The following is an 18,707-nucleotide window of genomic DNA, read 5'->3' as shown; positions in this document are numbered from 1 at the left end:
ATCCCCACCCCACCCTCCTTCCCAGTCAACATGGGGGGCTCCACCCGGTGCTTCCCTCCACTGGCAGCAGAGGATCTCTTATTGGCTGCCATCACCATGGCAACCCCCTGTCTCCGCTCCCCCTCCCTCACTTTTCAGAACCAGCAGATCTGTGGAGTTCAGCTTCTCAGGGCTGGGAGGGAAGGCAGGTGGGGAAGGAGGAAGGGCTTCTGACAGCCAGGGCAGCCATACATTTGAGGTTTGCTTGGATTCCAGATCCTGGCTTGGCATGCAGTGCAGCCTCTATTGCCTCCACTCACTGAAGGAAATGCTTCTGCTATCCTCAGGTGCTTCAGTTCCCTCTGACATGGGCCAGCTTGGCCTGAGGGTCCTGGGTGGTGGCCTGTGACACTCATGGAGAGTGTGTTGTTCAAAGGCACTCACTGAATATGGAGCAGAATGATGTCTCTCCTGCTGTCCCTGCAGCCCTGTGGGGGGAGTTCAGGAGAGGACAGCTGCATAAGCTGCAAACCCCAAAGTCAGGCAGGGCTGTTGGTCATTCTGACACCCCCAGGTCCCCTGACAAGCGTCCTTGAGTCCTGATGAGGAGTCGTCTTGGGAGACATATGTCCATGTGGGCCCCCTTGCAGAAGCCCGCAGGGCCTGGGCCCCAGCTGTGGGAAGCAGGCCGGGGTCTCTGCAGAGCAAACATTCCACACATCCTCTACATTCAGCAGGCCACCTTCAGATCCTTGACAATGATGTTGTAGTTAGAAAAAGGATTTCAAAGCATGGGCTGAGTTCAAGGTAACCTTTAATTATTATGTGCAGTCTCAGTGACCAGAAGTGTGGTGGTCGAGGGTGAGAATGATGACATTGATGGGAGGTGATTTCATACCGAGGTGAGGTGATGTCATTCTGAAACACACTGCACAGGGATGATCCTCAAAGTCATCAAGTCATGTGCAAGAATCCCAAAACAAAAGGACAAACACTACATGATGTCACTTACATGATATACTTAGAATCAGGCAAATTAATAGAGTTGGAAAGTAGATTAGAGGTTAGGGAGAAAAGGACGGTTTTAATGGTTACAGATGAATGTTAGGGAGATGAAAAACTTCAGGAGATGGTTGGTGACAGTCATACAACACTGATTGTATAGAGTGCCACTGAATGGGATACTTAACAATGTCAGTGGGCTGGGATGTGGCTCAGTGGTACAGGGCTTGCCTAGCATGTGCAAGGCCCTGGGTTTGATTCCCCACACTGGGAAAAGGGCAAAACTTACATTTTGAATGTTTTGCCACCATTAAAACTGAGTCCTTTCCAAGAAAACTGAGTGAGGAAGGTTGGGTAGTGGAAAGCATGGATGGTCACATGGAGGTGCCCCAGGAGGAGTCCTGCTCTGCAGGGCACCTCAATCATCCTGTTGCACCTGCCCTCTCCTGTCCACAGGCTGACAGTGAACACTGAGCCTCCTGCATCAGGGGCTCCCTGGGTTCCCCAAGGGCATGGAAGGCACTATAGATGACCCAACACTCCCCCCAGGATCCCACCACATTGAGGAACCTCCAGGGTAAAAATTAGTCTGGGTTCCTACCTGTGGCTCCCTCTGGTAGACCCAGCTGGTCATGTGGGCTGTGAGGACTCACTGGTCTTGAGCAAATGCCACAACACAGATGTGGCTGACACCTCTGGAGGGCCGCCAGGGGGATGTCCTGCTCTCCTGGGACCCCTGCATGAAGCCCTTGCCAGCTCCTGGCCTGGGCTTTCTGTAGCCCCTTCCCACCTTGTGAGTCACTGTCCTAACCCACCAGCCTTGTGACAGAGTTGGAAACAGGCATCAAGCCTTTTGGGAAGCTATTTTTAGGGTTCATCTGTTCCATCTTCTTGCTTCTCTAGATTCCATATTTTCTCACCCCCAGATTTGAAGGAGCTAAAGATTCTCAAAATCATTCATGGTTCCCCCAATGTGCAGGCTGTGCCTCACCCCCACCTCCCCCCTACCACCCCTCACTTCCCTCTCGCCACCCTCACTCTCTGCCTCCCTGGCTCCACAGGCAGTGGAGAAAGCAGCCCTTTGTCTGACATCATCTCCCACTCCCTGGCCTGCTAAGAGTTACTTGCTCAGGCAATCCCCGCTCCACCAGAGGAGACTGTCCAATTGCCATGCAACCTACTGCTGGCCAATCAGAGAGCTTGGAGGTGATGTCATGGAGAGATGGGAGCAGTGGTGCTGATGTTGAGAGAAGCCCAGGGTACCACTAAATGAAGGAGTGAGGAGAGAGCATCTCACTTGCTTCGAACTGGACTGCAGGTAAGAAGACATGAAATGCAAAGGGTCGAAGGTTTTCAAACAAAAGAAAGAAACAAAATAGCAGCCACAGAGAGGAGAGGCAGAGGGTCTGGGCCCTTTGTGTTGCCTTTGGTTTCACTCAGTCATTTAAACTTTGTCAAGCCTTGGGGAAAGCAGGGCCAGGCAGGGGATGGTGCTTGGCGAGGGGTGAGGGCCCAGGGTGGGATCCTCACTTTTGTTCCAGAGGTCAGGAGAGAGGAAGTGTGGAGGGAGGTCCCTGGTGAGTTATTTTTGCATTGAAATGTTTTGTTGCTGAGGGAGAAAGGGTTGGCTTGGAACCTGGTTTCCCCTGGAACTGCTTCTGACCTGAAGACCCCTTTCAAGCCTGAAGCTGCCCTGTGTTTGACAGTTTCAGCTTTCCTGGTCTTTCTTTCCCATTTTCATCCTTCTCCTTCGTCTCTCCATTACCTTACTTTCTCCTCTTGGTCCTAAGGATTCAATGAGATCATCCCCTCTGCCTCCCCCTGCCTCACCCTGAGGTCAACCTGATCCTACCTGGCGGGGCCAGCGGGATCAAACTCTGAGGCTGCAGGAGCACAGGCCTGCCACTCCCTGGTCCTCCCTCCTCACTCAGACCCCCACCCTTCCAGGAGTTTAGGCATTTTCCTTTTCTCATGCCCGGGACCCAGAGCTTTGATGTCCAGTGGCCGGCTCTGTCCCATGTGATGGTGCTGTCTTTGTTTTATTTCTCCCAGGAAGATGTGATCAGTTATGGAGGAGCCTCATTGTCCTGAAGCTGGGCAGGTCTCCAAGGTATCATAGGTGGGTAGGTCAGGCATGTTCAGAGTGCCCTTGTCTGCATACCCCAGGCAGGGATGCCCCTGTGTCCCAAGGACAAGAGAACACTAGTGGGGGTTGCTGGAAGTGGCCTGCTGGAGCCCTGAGGGGTGAGAAGATTGGAGGGAATGTGGGGGAATCTGTCCCCATGCAGGCTGAGGCCCCCTCTAGGGGTTGGAGAGCTCTCCCATGGGTGGGTGCCAGGGGGAATGAGATCATACATCAGATGTGGAAATGATCATAGTGTTGGAGTGGAAGGAAGGCAGAAGGGGCAGTTCTGATGTGTGGCTCCACAGAAGTGAACCAGAGCCTCCCAGAGCCCTGTTCTCTCCTGTAGCTCACTGAGCCCCTGCCTTGCTGTTAGGAACAGTGCTTCCAGCCCTCTCCGAGGCTGCCTAGCTCCTACCAGCTCGTCCCAGACCTCTTGTTATCTCCAGCTCCGCCCAGCCACACCTGCAGCTTTGGAGTGAGCAAGGATCTTTAACTGCTAGATGGGTTCACCACAGAGCATGCTTCCTTGTGGGAAGTGAGTTTCCCTCACTGAAGCCATTCAAGAAGAAGGGGGATGACCACCAGCAGAGAGGCATTAGAGGAGTCTTCTATGTTGCACTGGAGATAGGTTTAGTGTTCCTCACTAAGATCTTTTTAGTAGATTATGAAATGAATTTTGTGGATTATAACCAGTATTTCTTTTAATAATATGAGATAAGGTAGAATTGAAAAAATTAGAACACAGTCAATATAATGGGTAAATTATGTTTTCTGTGCCTTTTTACTTAGTTATGTATTTTCAGTTATGTGTGTATTTGTGAGTAGGTGTCTATATCAGGATGTACGCTATATATTGTACACTATATGTGCTCATTGGCAGATACAAAATGAATGCCTGAAAGTTACAATTCATTCCAAGTGTTATTTTAAATGGGAGACTGTTTCTTTCGTGAGATAATGTGTTCTAAAGGTTTGGTCTAGCATGTTCCCCCAGAGTCCAGTGTTTAGCAGACATACAGTAGTCCCCTCTTATCCATGGTTCTGTTTTTCTCTTTTTCAGTTACTTGTGGGCAACTAAGTCCAAAAATATTAAGTGGGAAATTCCAGAAATAAGCCATTTGCAAGTTTTAAATTACTTTTATCAGTATATAATGATAATTACTCTATTTTATTACTAGCTATTGTTGTTAATCTCTTGCTGTGACTTATTTATAAATGAAGCCTTATCATAGGTGTGTATATAGAGGAGAAAGAAGTATATCCTTGATTTCAGGCACATGTGGGATATCTTGGAATGTGTCTCCATGGGTGAGCAGGACTCTGGGTTATACTGTTGGTGGATGGGTAGGGGTGTTCCTCACATTTTTTCTTGGATGAGTGGTTCATATCTAGATTCTGTCTTGGCTCCATGAAAGGGATCGGAGGGCCAGGTGAGACTGGTCACCTTCCATCCTTTGACCAGGCAGTTTAAACTACGTGCCTTCTCTAGGAGGAAAGAGGGTTGATTGACAGTATTTAAAACAGAGCAACACAGATTGACAAATGGGAATCTAATAAGATAGTGGCACAGGAAAGGACACAGGGCAAAGAAAGCAGGACAGGTGAGGAGGGGAGGGGTCAGAGTCCACCTTCCATTGACATGCAAGAAGAACAGGAATGTTCAGATCTGTTGTTCTTGTTTTTACATATAGGATTTCAAATTATCAAGATCATAACCAAAGAAAAGACTAATTTTTCCAGAACACTTAAGATCCTGCCTTCTATGTCCATTTTTACAGTTTTATATTATTTCCTGATTACCCGAGGACTTTCATTTGGAGACAGAATTCCTAGAAAGTTTGAAGTCATGGATGGAAAGAAATGATTCTTTTTTTTTTTTGAAAAGGCATAGAAATTTGGATGGAATTTGTAATGAGGAAAAATGCAATTTTTTATATTGCTTATTAGAGGACCGAACTCTGTGTTAGCTTGAGAAATGAACATGCATCATGCATTACCTGGTTTGCTTATTAAATTAGCATTTGCTATATTTAGAAATGTAACAGTGTGGGAAAGGTTGCTTTTTCTGTTTTTGTTTGAGAATGAGCAAGGACCTCCCCCCCATCCAAAAAATCACCCTTCCCATTTATAGTCCCAATAGGAAGGTAGGAGGATCACAGATACATGCACCCCACACATATTCCTCTCCCACCTGCCCCCACTCACATGTACATAATTACCTTTCTCCCCCACCAAAGCCCAAAGCTTTTAGCTCCTTTCCATTAGAGCTGTGTGCCCTCCTTGCTTTGGGTTCTGCTGTCAGAGATGAGAGGCAGAAGAACAAGACAGATCAAAAGAGACGGGAGCCTGCAGTGGCTGGCATGGTTTATGACAGGCACTGGCAAATCTAGAGTTCATAGAACAAGCTGGAGAATGTGAATCTGGGGGAAGGAGGACAGGAAGTGTGCTGGGAGTTGGTGGGTCCCTGGATGGGGGTCTGTGCCTGAAATCCAGACCAGAAAAGGAAGCAAAGTGCAAAGTGCATATGTGAGAACAAGCGGATAGACAGCATCCAATGCTAACTGCTCCCTGCACGTGCAAGGGACTGTCTACCCAGGGTCAGGGCTGCCTGCCACTTACATTCAGCATCTCAGACACAGCCGCTCTCAAGAAGCATACCATGAGGGCTTTCTGGAGAAAATTACTCCACGAAGTACTGTAGATAGTAAAAAATGATCAAATTAAAAAACTTGAATACAAAAAGGACATATAATGGTCATGAACAACCAGAGCAATAGCGTTTAGAGCCGTCTAATTATACTAAACGTATTAACAAAGCTGAATACAAATGTCAAGTATCTTAGGCTAGGGATATGTTGAGTAAGTTGATCATGTAGTCTTTCTTACTACTTTGCATAGTGCGTACGATAGGTTTTCAAAAAAAAATATTTGTTGAGTGAATAACATTAAAAAAAAAGAAATTGATAATGATAATCCAAAACTGAAAAATCCAGATCATTTTGATAGAACCAGGTTTGTAGAGAGAGGAAGTAAAATCTTGTTAAATCTCTTATCTCATGCAAAGAAAATCAGTGGACACCATTTTATACTTAACTTATACTTAACTTGTATACTTATAATTGTAAGTGATATCAATTTAAAGTTAAAATTAAAGTAACATAAAAATAATCTCTGGAGAAGAATGAAAGAACAAAGAAATAAAAATGATGTTGCAAAAGATAAGGGGCCTTTTTCAGTATAGTTAAATTTGGGCTGGAAGTAGAACTCTGATCCTTGGGCCTCAGACAGGCACTAGATTTCCTAGACCCTTAGTCTCTTCATCTGAGACGAGATGGGAAATAAAAATCTAGAGATCCCCATGACTCCTTCCATCTGTGGGACTGCAGAATGGGCAAAGAACTTGACCCTCTGGGGATGTTGACAAATTCTCTTGCTTTTTCTGTCCAGATATGAAAATGACTCAATTTATTATGCTTGATAGGTTAGGTGTAGGCTTTCAAATGGGGACTGTCTGAGGCCATAGCTGAACCCAAGGACAGCTTAATGGTAAGAATTTTAAGCATGAGGTCACCTAGGATAGGGAGGCAATTTGGAGATAGTCAACTTCAACCATGTGCCATGGGCAGCTCTTCTTGCTCCCATGTAGGGGCAGGGCTGGGTTTGAGAACAGCATGGAGCTTTGTCAGGAACAGCATGAAATTTGACATAAAAATATTCTGGTTCAAATTATGCCTATCCCTTCCTCCTTGTCCCACTTCAGGGAAACAAAGTTGCTAAACTGACCATCTGGAAAATGGGTTTAATCATATTCATTCCATAGGTTTCAGGGAGAGTGAATGGTAAATGTATACACATGGATTACAATAATGCAAACCTAATAGACACAGGAAAAAAAAAAACAAGAAAATGCTGAGAGTGTAAACTCACTAGAGTGCAAATACTTATTTTCTTTTCTCTGTCAATAGATTTTTCTGACATTCAGGGCTAGTATGTTTGCAATTGAAGCAGTTTGTGTAAGATGCATGAGCACACATGCACCGGGAAGCTCCTGGTCAACCATGGTGCAATGTCAAACATCCATGTTGTTGTCAGGAGTGAAATTACAGAGCTTGTTTCAGGTGCTATTGCCTGAGACTTCTCCTGACTCTGGGATCCCACCCAGAGCCAGACTCACAAACCCAGTTCTCTGCCTATCCTGAATAAAAATTCACACCCTGAACTTGACTTCTGCCATGCTGAATCTCTTGTATATATTGAATAGGAGATTAAAAAATAGCCTGGGAAGTCCCATCACTGTGGATTATTTGGGGTTGTCTAATGGCTTCCTCTCAGCATAGCCATTAGAACTTTGAGCGCCTCCTCAGACCTAGGCCTCCAGAGTTCTGCTGTCACCAGCAGGTCATTCCTAGAAGCACAATTATGCTGCATTCTGAAGATCTCGACCATCTGCCATCTCCTCTTGAAGCGCTGAAAAGCAAACCTAAGGGGAGCTTTGATATTACCAGTCCCCAAAGCCAGTGAATCACACACCGTTCTGTCTGCCAGCCCCCTCTATGACTCACTGGTCCCTAACAGGTCTTTACTCTAATCCCCCCTTCTTCCTTGATGACATGGTCCACAGTATTGCAGGGGACCCTGCTGAAGACCTGCAGAGCATCTGTAGAACTCCCTAAGATTCCCCTCCTGGGGTTATTCTAGGACTTAACAGAGGACTTAGCATGGAATTCAATATTTAATAAATAGTGTGGAAAGACTGAAAAACACATTCATGAAAAAATAATTTAACTCCTTTTGATTTTAAACTCAAATAAGACACATGCTGCCCATCAGAGCCCCTGATCAGCATGAAATAAGCTAGGTTACTGTTCTGAGATGGTACAATTCCAGTCCAATGTGAAGACATGTGACGCTGAGGTCACTTATGCAGCTAATACCAGGTGAATACAGAACTTGACCTGGACTCCTAAGAGGCCGGTCCAGTGCACAGCTGGAAGAAGCCCTTCCCACTCTGCCTGTGGCTGGAGGACCTTGCTCAGCCGTCATGGTTCCCCTACCATGAAGCTGCTGTACCAATTCTGTGACAGAGTTCCTATATTTGGCTTCCAGGACCCTTGCCAAGGAGAGCTCTATTCAAACCATTTGGGCATCCATTAGCTGCTTATCCCTCAAAAATAGTCCGCGTGGGCCTGGACGCATCCTGAGAGTGCTATTTGGGCATTTCTTAGAGTGACAAGAACAGTGGGGCTCACTGTGCCATGTGGGCAGTCAGAGCACCTGGGAGGCTGTGTGCACGCTGGGGGGTGGCGGCACCAGGTGATGCCTGAGCACTCAGCACTCTCCCCTGCCTGCGCCTGTTACTAACCGCCTTGTAGTAAGCCATGGAGCATGGTCCTGCTGATGCTCCCTGTGGCGTCCTGTCCACATGCTCACCTCTTTGGATGCTGCTCTGCTGGCCCCAGAGTGGGCTGTTCCTCTCATCCAGCCTGGTGTTTGAAGGGGTTAAAAGGCCAGTGTGAAGGAGAAAGGTGCCAATGCTGGAATCCAGATGCTTGGGCTCCTGACCTTTCTCTTCCAGCAACTTGCTGTGTGACCTCAGGACCTCTGTCCCCAGGAGGAAGTCACTAGAATTTCTGATGGGATATTTTTCCTGCGTGGAATTGTTGTGTGTGATGCAGGACATTTAGCCTACCTGGGCCTGATGTGTCTCATAGCGTGCTCATCAGAAAGTCTGTCCTGTTCCCCAGAATTGAGACAGCTCCTCCCAGAGAGTTCCCTGTTCTGTGGTCATGCATTTGTTTAGTGATTTCCTCACCTCTGACATTCTGGTGTTTAAGGGAAATTGCAGGTACTGATATTTTCACTATAGGCATCTTCTCCTCCCCAGCATCCCGCCATGAGATCCCTCTCATCAATATCTTACCTTATTCTAGGGCTTCCCCAGCAGCCAAGCCCTCCCCCATTCAAAACTTACCCCTCTGTGTCTGAGGCCTCTTGGCTGACTCTCTGCTTGGTGGGATGATCACTCACCAATTTATGTACTGGAGCTTGAGCTGGGGGAAGTGTATGGATGAGTCTGTAGGTGGGAAAGCAGTGCTGGGTGGGACACAAATGACAGCCCAGGCGGGTCCCCAGCCTGCCTGGACAAAACACTGCCAGCCTTCCCCTCCTAATCTTTTCCCCAACCTGACACTGCTGCTGAATCTCCTTGTGCTTGTACTTGAACCTGCTCACAGAGCAGGCTTCCTGACGGAACACACACAGACTCAAATCCCAACTCTGTTTCTTACTGTCTGTGTGACTTCGTATCCTTTACCCAACAGTGCGGAGCTGCCATTTCCTCATTATCAAAAATAAATTGAGATATGCCTTTGCTTTCCCTGGTACAAAGTAGATGATGAAGAAATAGCAGCCGTTGTTATTGCTGACCCCGTAAGCCTCACCACTGCCCTCTCCTCTCATTCAAAGTACACTAAAGCCTTTGTAACTGAATACAAGGTACAGACTCCTTTGTTGGTGTGGAGGCCTCTGTGGTTTCCCTGTCCCATTCTAGTGTTCAGTCCCAATGTACCCTGCATCAACCCAGTGGGTCCCCTCTGTTCTGAATAAACCCAGTCCACCACTCATCCCACTATCAAGATGCAAAGTCATTTCACCATTTTAGGCATTTCACCTAAATGGCACGATGACCCCTCGTCACCTGGGGTAAGGCCACAAACTGGCATCTGGGCCAGCTGAAGCTGAAGTCCTCTCCCACCAGCTGTGCTGATCCATCCCCAGGCCCACAGGGGCCACTTGACTGACCAGTGGTGTTCCTACAAAGTGCGTGGAAGCATGCACTAGGCTGTGATTTGCTGTGGCATGACATGCATGACTGTTGAACCGCCTGTGCAAGATGACTTAGGTCACACCAGCAGGCCGAGCACTGGGGAGGCTGCTGTCCTGGCTCCACTGACCACTGATGCCAGAGGCTAACTAGGGTGCCACCAGGCTCCTCTCAGGCTGGGTGCTCCTTGGCACTGCTGTGCTCTCCAGAAGTCTTGCCTACCCTCTGCCCCCGTATCTTCTGGTCCTTCCTCAGAGCATCCCATGCACAGCAGATCTTTCAGATCTTGGCTGCAATAGAAATGGTGTAGCACTTAGCATGAGGGTTTTTAAGGGTCCCATGTACCCTGAGATTCTTGTACACAGATCCTCTTGAGGAACAAATCAGACCATGTACAAATGCTGGTTGCTGAGATACGGTGGAAGAATCGTGACTTTGGCTCATGTTTTTTTTTATTTACTGAGGGTACTGGTTTCCTAGGGCTGGAGCACCTTACCACAAAACAGTGGTGAGGATTTCAAACTCAAGGTTTCAGCAGGCTATGCTTGCTCCAGGGTTCTAGAAAAGATCCTTCCCTGCCTCTTCCAGCTTTTGGTCACCCTGGGCATTCCTTGGCTTGAGGTTTCTTCACTCCAATCTCTGCCTCCATTTTTGTATGGCTTCTCTATGTGTCACTCATAGGGACTTGCCATTGAACTTAAGGCCCACTTGGGTAATCAGAGATGATCTCATTTTGGGATCTTTAATGATATCCGAGGAAATCTTTTTTTTTTTTTTTTTTTTTTTTTTTCCTAATAAGACCACATTCACAGTCATTAGGATTAAGATGTGGATGAATCTTACTCAACTCACTCTACTCCATTCATGGAAATGTCACTTGGCCTCTCTGAACCTCAGTTTCTTCATTCATAAAATGCAGATAGTATTGCTACTTCACAATACAGTTATGAAAACTAAAGTAAAAGAGTGTGTATGTAGCAAATATTCTATGAGTACCATTTTTATCATGGAGATTCTGATCCCATGGTCATCACCAATTCCTTGACCATGCACACTGCTGCTCACCTCTGTGACATCTCCTGTTCCCTCCTTGGTCCTCCTCTTCTGGCTCCTGACATTCTCTATGTTCCCCAAACTCCTAGCAGAGTAGCTTCCATGTATAATGTGCTTAAATACATAGCACATTTTAAAATTAATCCATAGCCCTAGGCCAGACTGGCTTGAGTTCTCAGGACCATGGAGGAAGCAGTAGTGAGAATCTAGTTCCTCCCCTGGCCACTAGGGAGGAACTTAAAAGTCACAAGATGGGGATGCTCGACTTGGCTCTGCCACCTCAGAGCTGTGTGACCTTAGTCTAGCATCTTAACTTCTTTGAGCCGCAGGTCCCTCATCTTAAAGTGAAGCTGATGATGTCTCTCTTGTGGTCCTAGCTCTGGCTCAGTGAAGCTCAGCTGGGATGCTGTGGGTACGAAGTGCTCCCTGAGCACAGCCTCATCCTCATTCTGGCTCGGGCCAAGGGTTACATCCTTTGACTCCAAGTACTTGCCCCTACTCAGCTCCCCTTCTTTTTTCAGGTGGGCTTCTCTGCCTCCTCTTCCATTTCTGATCCATCACCCAGGTTAATGTCCGAGGCTGCTGCCTCTCCTGACAAGAGCTTCCTCACTCAGCCCATCGCCTTCAGATAGCCCAGCCCTGAGCAGATTGTGCAGGCTGCAGATGACCGGGGACTTTACATCTAGGCACTAGGCCTGCCTCCCCGCTCGGGTCCCCCTGGCACCATCAGGACCAGCCTGATACCAGAGAAAGAAGGTCCATTGTGTGGCTCGGGAGAGGCCTGGCAGGGGCCTCTGGACCTAGCACAATGAGGAGAAAGGAGACCAAGACTGCGTAGGCAGCTAGATCTAGGTCAAGTCTGTGTGCTCTCTAGTCACACAGACCCTCTAAGCCTCATTCTTCTCACCTGCGAATGGAGACGACAGTCCTTGCAGGGCTGAGGGGAGGACCACCCTGACACAGAGGGAAGGAACCTGACATCCATGATGCATTCTGTGTGCTGGTGCAGGGTGGAGGCTTTTCTCATCTAATTGGTACATCTCTGTGCAGAATTAAGGTCAGAAAAGCAAGGTTCGGACACGTGACATGACTAGCCAAGAGTTGACATCTGCAATCACTCTGCACTGGTCTAGCTCTTACCCCAGAGCTGGCCCCGCTACTCCCATGAACTTGGACCCCAGCTTCTAGTGGGAAGGCACCTTGGCTCTTGGAGGAAAGGGGCTCCAGTTTGGCCTCGTGTCACTTAGCCATGTGAGGATGTGGGCAGGCAGCCTGCTGGCTCGTGCCACCTTCCACTGGCAGAGTGACCAGTGGCCAAACATGGAGCGGCCTGGGTGACAAGCACTCTCCAGAGCCAGGTGTTCCTGTCTTCAGTGAGCTCCAGGCAGTGCCTTGGTTGCTTCTCCTACCTCCTTTCCTGTCCTGCCTCCTTCTCACCTCTACTCTAGCATCAACCAGCTCAAGGGAGCCCTGAGGACACTGAGATTTTTCACCCTGACCCTGGCTTGAGCAGTTCCCTGGCAGAATGACCTCTTTCCCAGATTCTGACCTGTCCCTTATGCTCTGACTGGGGTCCCTCCCTGGCTCCCCTAGCCTCATGCTGAGTAGGGAGCCCATCTCTGGCTCCCACAAAGCCCCGATGTGTCCATTTGTGTCTCTGAATCTACCAAGTGTGATGACATTGGGCCTTGATCCTTCTCTTTTCATGGTCCAGGGTTGTTTTTAGTGGGGTCAGGGAGGGCCTGGGCCAGTGGTTCTTGGAGGGCAGGCAAGAGAAAGGCCATCTTAAAAGGTTTTAACATCTCTGTCCAAATCTCTATCACCCCATGTCAGAGCTGGCTGGAGACAGGTGGGGTGTGGACACAGAAGTTCAGAGGGGTGGTTATTTTTAAAAATACCTCTAGGCAATTCCTACTGGAGACTGGCCTCTCACCAGCATCCTTGCCTTGGGAAGGCCACTGAGCTGCCAAGGGAGACAGAGGAACACCCTTTGTTCATAGGGGTTTGGGAAACTCAAGTTCGCACTCAGACCTCGAGACAAGGAAGCCAACAGCAACATTGGCATTAGTGCCTGAACTTGACCAGTTAAGCGGAAGGGGGTGAGTATTTGGGGTAGTGAGAGCTGGTGGAAAGAGGGCCTAGGGGTGAGAGCAAGTGAAGTACCCCAAGGTTCCTCTGCAGTTGTATAGAGACCCTCCTTAGGCTGATAATCTATCAGTGGTAAACTATTTCTTTTTTGTTTCAGAGTTTGACCATGTCCTGAGCTGGTGAGAGACGCCTTCTGTGACTTTCAGTCAGATCAGCCACCAGATCCCAGCAAACATGACCCTCGCAGGTAGGTCCCCATATGGCATGGAAGCATGGGCTATTTCTCTGCACATAATAATTTATGAATGCACAGAGACGTGTCTACTTGCAGGGCCAAGTAGAACCTGACCCCAAAGTTAAGCAGAAAAGGAGACACACATAATATGAAAACAGGCCTTCAAGTTTCTGAAAAGTAATGCAGGCCAACATCATCATCTAAACTCGGCTGTCAGATAACCCACAACCACACTAATGGGAAACTAAAAATGTATTGCCCAGCTGTGCCATCTCCCAAATTAGTGATTTAAAAAAAAAAATTTTTGTGTGTGTAGTATTGAAGATTGAACCCAGGGTGCTGTGTCACTGCTACATATCCAGCCCCTTTTTAATATTCTATTTTGAGGCAAGGTATCACAAATTTGCCAAGGGTGGCCTTGAACTTGTGATTTTCTGGCCTTAGCCTCTGAAGTTGCTGGGATTACCGAACATGCACCAGTACACCTGGCCCCAAAGTAATGATTTTGAAAGTGAATAAAAATAAGTTCAATTAGAGTTTTTTGGCCACACCCTCTCCCCCCAGTAATAATTTCTTCTTATGCAAACATTCTGCCTCTGTGCTTTTAGCAGGTCTAACCACAGGCCTGGGAAGAGAGCACAGGGGTAGAGCATGGAGATGCCTCCCATGAGGAGGAAGGGCTTTTATTCTCGTCCCAGCCTTTGTCCCACCATGGTGGCTCCTGACCATCTCAGTCCCCAGGTGGTGGGTGGGACTATAACTGAAGTTTCTCTTCCTTTTGCTCATTGGTATATTTTTTCTTTTAAAGTTTTTTAAATGCCCATGTGGTATTTCTGCAGTCACTTATGTTTTCAATTGTGAAAGAAAATGAAGGAAGAGTACTTGGCTCTGTCCTGGGCAGGTTGCTGCTGAGAAGGCCTGAGAATGCTGGGTGCAAAAGCATGTCCACTAGCTCCAGGGAACTGGGGAGGGACAGACAGGGGTTACCACTGTGGCCTGGGTGGCTCTGAACTGTGACCTCCAAACACAGAGGGAGTTGTTGGTGGTGGAGATACACTCCTGCCTCATGGACACCAGTCATGCTGGCTTTGACCACTGTGCTGGGAAGGTCAGGAAGAGCAGCCCCACTTAGCACCCAGCAAAGGTGTGGAGCAGAGGGACAGTGAAGACTCCCTGTCCTGTCTTCTTCTCCACCCTTTATGTGGCACTACCCAGTGCTTCTGGTAGAATGGAGCATGGATTTCCTACATCCCAATGCCAAAGAAGTGGCCCATCCAGGGTGGGCATGGGGAGACAGAAAGCTGGGTCCTGGAGTCAAGCTGGGGGCTGGCGGTGGTGCTTGGAATCTATACCTGAGGGTGCCTGGCATTTGGTGCTAGGAGGGGAGAAATACTGGAGGAAAGATGGGGCCACTGGGTGCTCTGGAAGGGGACAGATGAGGGGCTGAATCACTCATCAGAATCCTAAGGAGGTGGCTCCAGACATGGGAGGCATGGGTGCAGGTGGCTTGGGTGCATCTCCGGAGCTGAAAACTCCAGGCCAACTCATGTGGATGTGGGTCTCTGAGGCCAGCCAGGGTCCCAAACTTCACCTGACTGATGTTTCCGTAGCCTACAAGGAGAAGATGAAGGAGCTCCCACTGGAGTCCCTGTTCTGCTCCTGCTTCCTGGCTGACCTTCTGAATAAGTTATCTTACAAATATGAAGGTCAGTGATGACTCAGTTGGGGAAGAAAGGAGTAGAGGCTCCCTCCTGTGCATGGGGGTGCAGTCCCCAGCCCCCATTTCATGAAACTCTCCTTCCCGTGCACATGCTCCTACCTAGAGTGCCAGGGTCCGAGCTGCAGGGGTCCAGCCTGGGGCACTAGATGGCAGCTGGGCTCTGAATCAGGCCCTCTCTAGAGCACTCCCTCTTAGCTTCACCTTTGTTCATTTCTTGAACAAACAACACCAAGGGGAACCCGGCAGAGAGTCCAACCTCGGGAACAAATCAGAAGGGAAGAGGGGACACAGGGTGGTTGAGGGGACTCCTAGGAAAGGAGGAGATGCTCCGAGAGTCTGGAGGTGGGAAGAGGGCTTCCTGCCTGGGTTGTGGTGGCTGTACTGCCTGGGGCCAGTGACAGAGATGGTTCCCAGACACTGGAGGTCCAGGTTCTCCTGCTGGGTGTGGGGGACAGGTCACCTCCTATTTCCTGTTGAGAGGAAGGGGTGGGGTTGGCCTGGCAGTAGGAGACAACGGGTTTGGATGACCTGGGATTGTCTTTTCTGTTTAGGCTGGTGTGGGAGACAGTGTAGGATGAAAGGTCAAAACCAGAGGAAAGACAGTGCTGACTGTACAGAAAGAAGAAAACAGGGTAGGAGCAATCAGGGTCCACAGGCCGCACAGTCAGTGGGTAGCAGGAGGGGCCTGGGTGGGCAGTGGGTAAAATGCACCACTGTCTGACACCAGCAAGGACAATGGGTGCAAGAGCTAATCCTCAGAGGATTAGAGGCAGAAGCCAAGGCAGCTGCTGTTGCTGTGGCTGGTGTCAGACATCACATGTCCCCAGGGCCCTAATTGAGGAGCCTGGGGCCTTACTGTGGTTATGGACCTTGGGCCCTATCAGCCCTCTGACCTTAGGTAGCAGTGCTCAGGACAGAACCAGGCCCATGGCCACTGGTTTGCCACAGGGACCCAGCTCTCCTGGTCCATGTGCATGCTTTAGGGGGGCCTAGCTATTCTTCAGCAGGTAAGCAGCCCTCGCTCTCATCCTGCAGCAGACACAGTGGACCTGAACTGGTGCGTCATCTCGAACATGGTAGTCATTGAACTGAACAAATGCACCTCGGGCTACTCCTTCAAAGTCATCCTGAAGCCACCTTCCTTTGATGGGATGCCCAAGTTCAATGCCTACTTTCCCTGGCGGCGAGACCCATCACTGGAAGAGATCCAGAAGAAACTAGAAGTGGCCAAGGAATGAAGGAAGGTAAGAACTCCCCTTTCTTTCTTCACTCCATCTTAGCATGGGCAGGAGGGAGCTAGAGAAGATGGGTGGTGGCCGTGAGCTGGGGTAAGGTCATATCTAGACAGGGCCTCCTGGGGACAAGGCAGAGGAAGAGGCTCCAATAAGGGAAAGAAAGAAGTGAGGACTCCCGTCCTGCAGGAGCTTAGAGTTTGGTTAGGAGGACAACGCACTGTGCCACTTGTCTCCCAGAGGTGGCCTTATATGAGTGACAAAAGTAACACAGTAAAATATGTTAGGAATTTAAGGTAAGAATTTTTTCACTGGGAGGGAGGGGACAAGGCCATGGTACCTTTCCTCAGTAGGTCTTCTGGGTTCCCTATTGATGCTCATGGTTCAACTTTGATGCCATTTTGGTATAAGCTCTTCTTCATCCTTCAGCAAAAAACAATCCTTTCCTCTTTGGAACTCCTGTGGCACTTCCTCTCCACTCTTAAGAGCTCTTCTCACATGTTAGTCTGGGTTTTATTTATGTATTTTTAAAATTTTTAATTTGTTCTAATTAGTTGTACATGATAGTAGTATGTACTTTGATACATCATATATAATGGAGTATAATTTCTCACGTACATGATGTAGACTCACACTGGTTATATAGTTATATATGTACGTAGGGTGATAATGTCTGATTAATTCTACTTTCTTTCTTACGCCCATACTCCCTCCTCTCCCTTCATTCCCCTATACATAATCTAAAATAACTCTATTCTTTCTTAACCTCCTCATTGTGAATTAGCATCTGCATATCAGAGAAAACATTTGGCTTTTGGTTTTTTGGGGATTGGCTTATTTCACTTAGCATGATATTCTCCAGCTCCACCCATTTACAAGCAAATGCCATAATTTCATTTTTCTTTAAGGCTGAGTAATATTCCATTGTATATATACACCACATTTTTTTATCCATTATTTGTTGAAGGGTACCCAGGTGGTATTTCTTATTTCTACTAGACCTTTTCTTTCTTTCCTAGTTTGCTAGAATAATACCTGGAACTTAGTATGAGATCATCTAGTGTTTGTGAATTAATTAATTATTATCATGGTGGTGATGGTCCTGAGGATATTTAGAACAAAGCTGAGAAACATCAAGGGCTGTGGGAAGCTCTGCAGGTGGTGGGAGGGTGCGGGAAGATCCCTGCTTCCTGCTTACAGGTGGGAAAGCAAGCTCAGTGAGGCAGGCATGTGTCCTGAGTGCTGAACTCTTAATCCAAGGTGGTAAAAATGTCCCAGTGAGGCTCACCCTGAAGGGCCTTTCTCTACCTTTGTGTTTCCTCAGTACCAGGAGGCTTAGCTCCTGAAGCACCTAGCAGAGAAATGAGAGCATGAGCGAGAGGTGATCCAAAAAGCCATTGAGGAAAACAACTTCAAGATGGCTAAGGAAAAACTGGCCCAGAAGATGGAATCCAATAAGGAGAACTGGGATGCCCACCTTGCCACCATGTTGGAATGGCTGTAAGTGAAGATAAATGGTCCTGGATTCCAAAGGAGGCTCCTGGGGTGCTCCGTCTTCCTTCCATGGCAAGTGTATTTGGACCTACATATGTTTCAGGAGGAAGCAGCCTCAGCAGGAATGGAAATAGTTCTGTTAGGCAGGATCCTTAGAGAGCTCCAATGGGATGCTTTGGAAAGTTACAGGCAAGAAACACAAACCAAGCTCTGGGTTTCCTCGGGGAATTTTCTGCAGTAACACAACTAACAATTCTCATTGTCTTAGGGACCTTGTATCCTTCATTAAATGGAGAAAGCTTCTTTAAGGCAAGGGAGTAGGGATAGACACATGGCTATACATTCCTGGCTTCATCCTTGAATGAACTGATTTAATGAAAATTGCTGACTCTGTAGTCCAAGGTAGGACAAGCTGAGTCACCCATTGAGCAGGAAACAATTCTCTCCAGACATTTTGATATGGACCAAGTGAGTCTCAGGTTATTTCCACTAGGATGCTATTTGTCAATAAACCAAATGGTGTCACCTGAATATGAGAAATGTGAGAGACTTGGGTTGGTCCCCCGTGTCAGCAGAATAACAGCCCGTGCTGTTTTGGAGAACATGCTGGCTCATTTCCTGAGTCTCAAGGCCGCCCCAGTTTCTCCTGAAGCTCCTGGGAAGCTCCAGCTCGGTGTTTTATTTCCAGGAGCCTCCTGCTGCGCGGTGACTCCCAGGACCTGATCGATAGCCTCGTCCCATGGTGAGCAGCGTGGTCCCCACTCCTTCCAGCCCATCAACCTAGAAACTGTACTAGAAAGATCTGGTTTCTTCTCCAGGGATCTGTACATTGTGGTCAGCACGTGCCAGCCCCTCACTCTGATGCTATCCTATGAGGGGCACCAAGGCCTCTACCAAGTACCCTGTGGGCGGGAAGCAATCTGGGTCTGATTTCAGGCTTCCCCAATTAATAAGGG

General features: G+C 48.1%; 1 pseudogene; it reads left to right on the top strand.

Annotated features, from left to right (window-relative positions):
• The first annotated feature begins 2,192 nt into the window (after positions 1-2,192).
• On the top strand, positions 2,193-18,701 carry LOC124079051 (stathmin-4-like; annotated as a pseudogene).
• Positions 18,702-18,707: the final 6 nt, after the last annotated feature.

The sequence above is a fragment of the Marmota monax genome, unplaced genomic scaffold (genome assembly GCF_021218885.2).
Source record: "Marmota monax isolate L192 unplaced genomic scaffold, Marmota_monax_Labrador192_F-V1.1 WCK01_AAM20220418_F8-fsc01555, whole genome shotgun sequence".
NCBI classification, from domain to species: Eukaryota; Metazoa; Chordata; class Mammalia; order Rodentia; family Sciuridae; genus Marmota; species Marmota monax.
The sequence above is the reverse complement of the archived record's forward strand: the minus strand, read 5'-3'. Positions and strand labels throughout refer to the sequence as shown.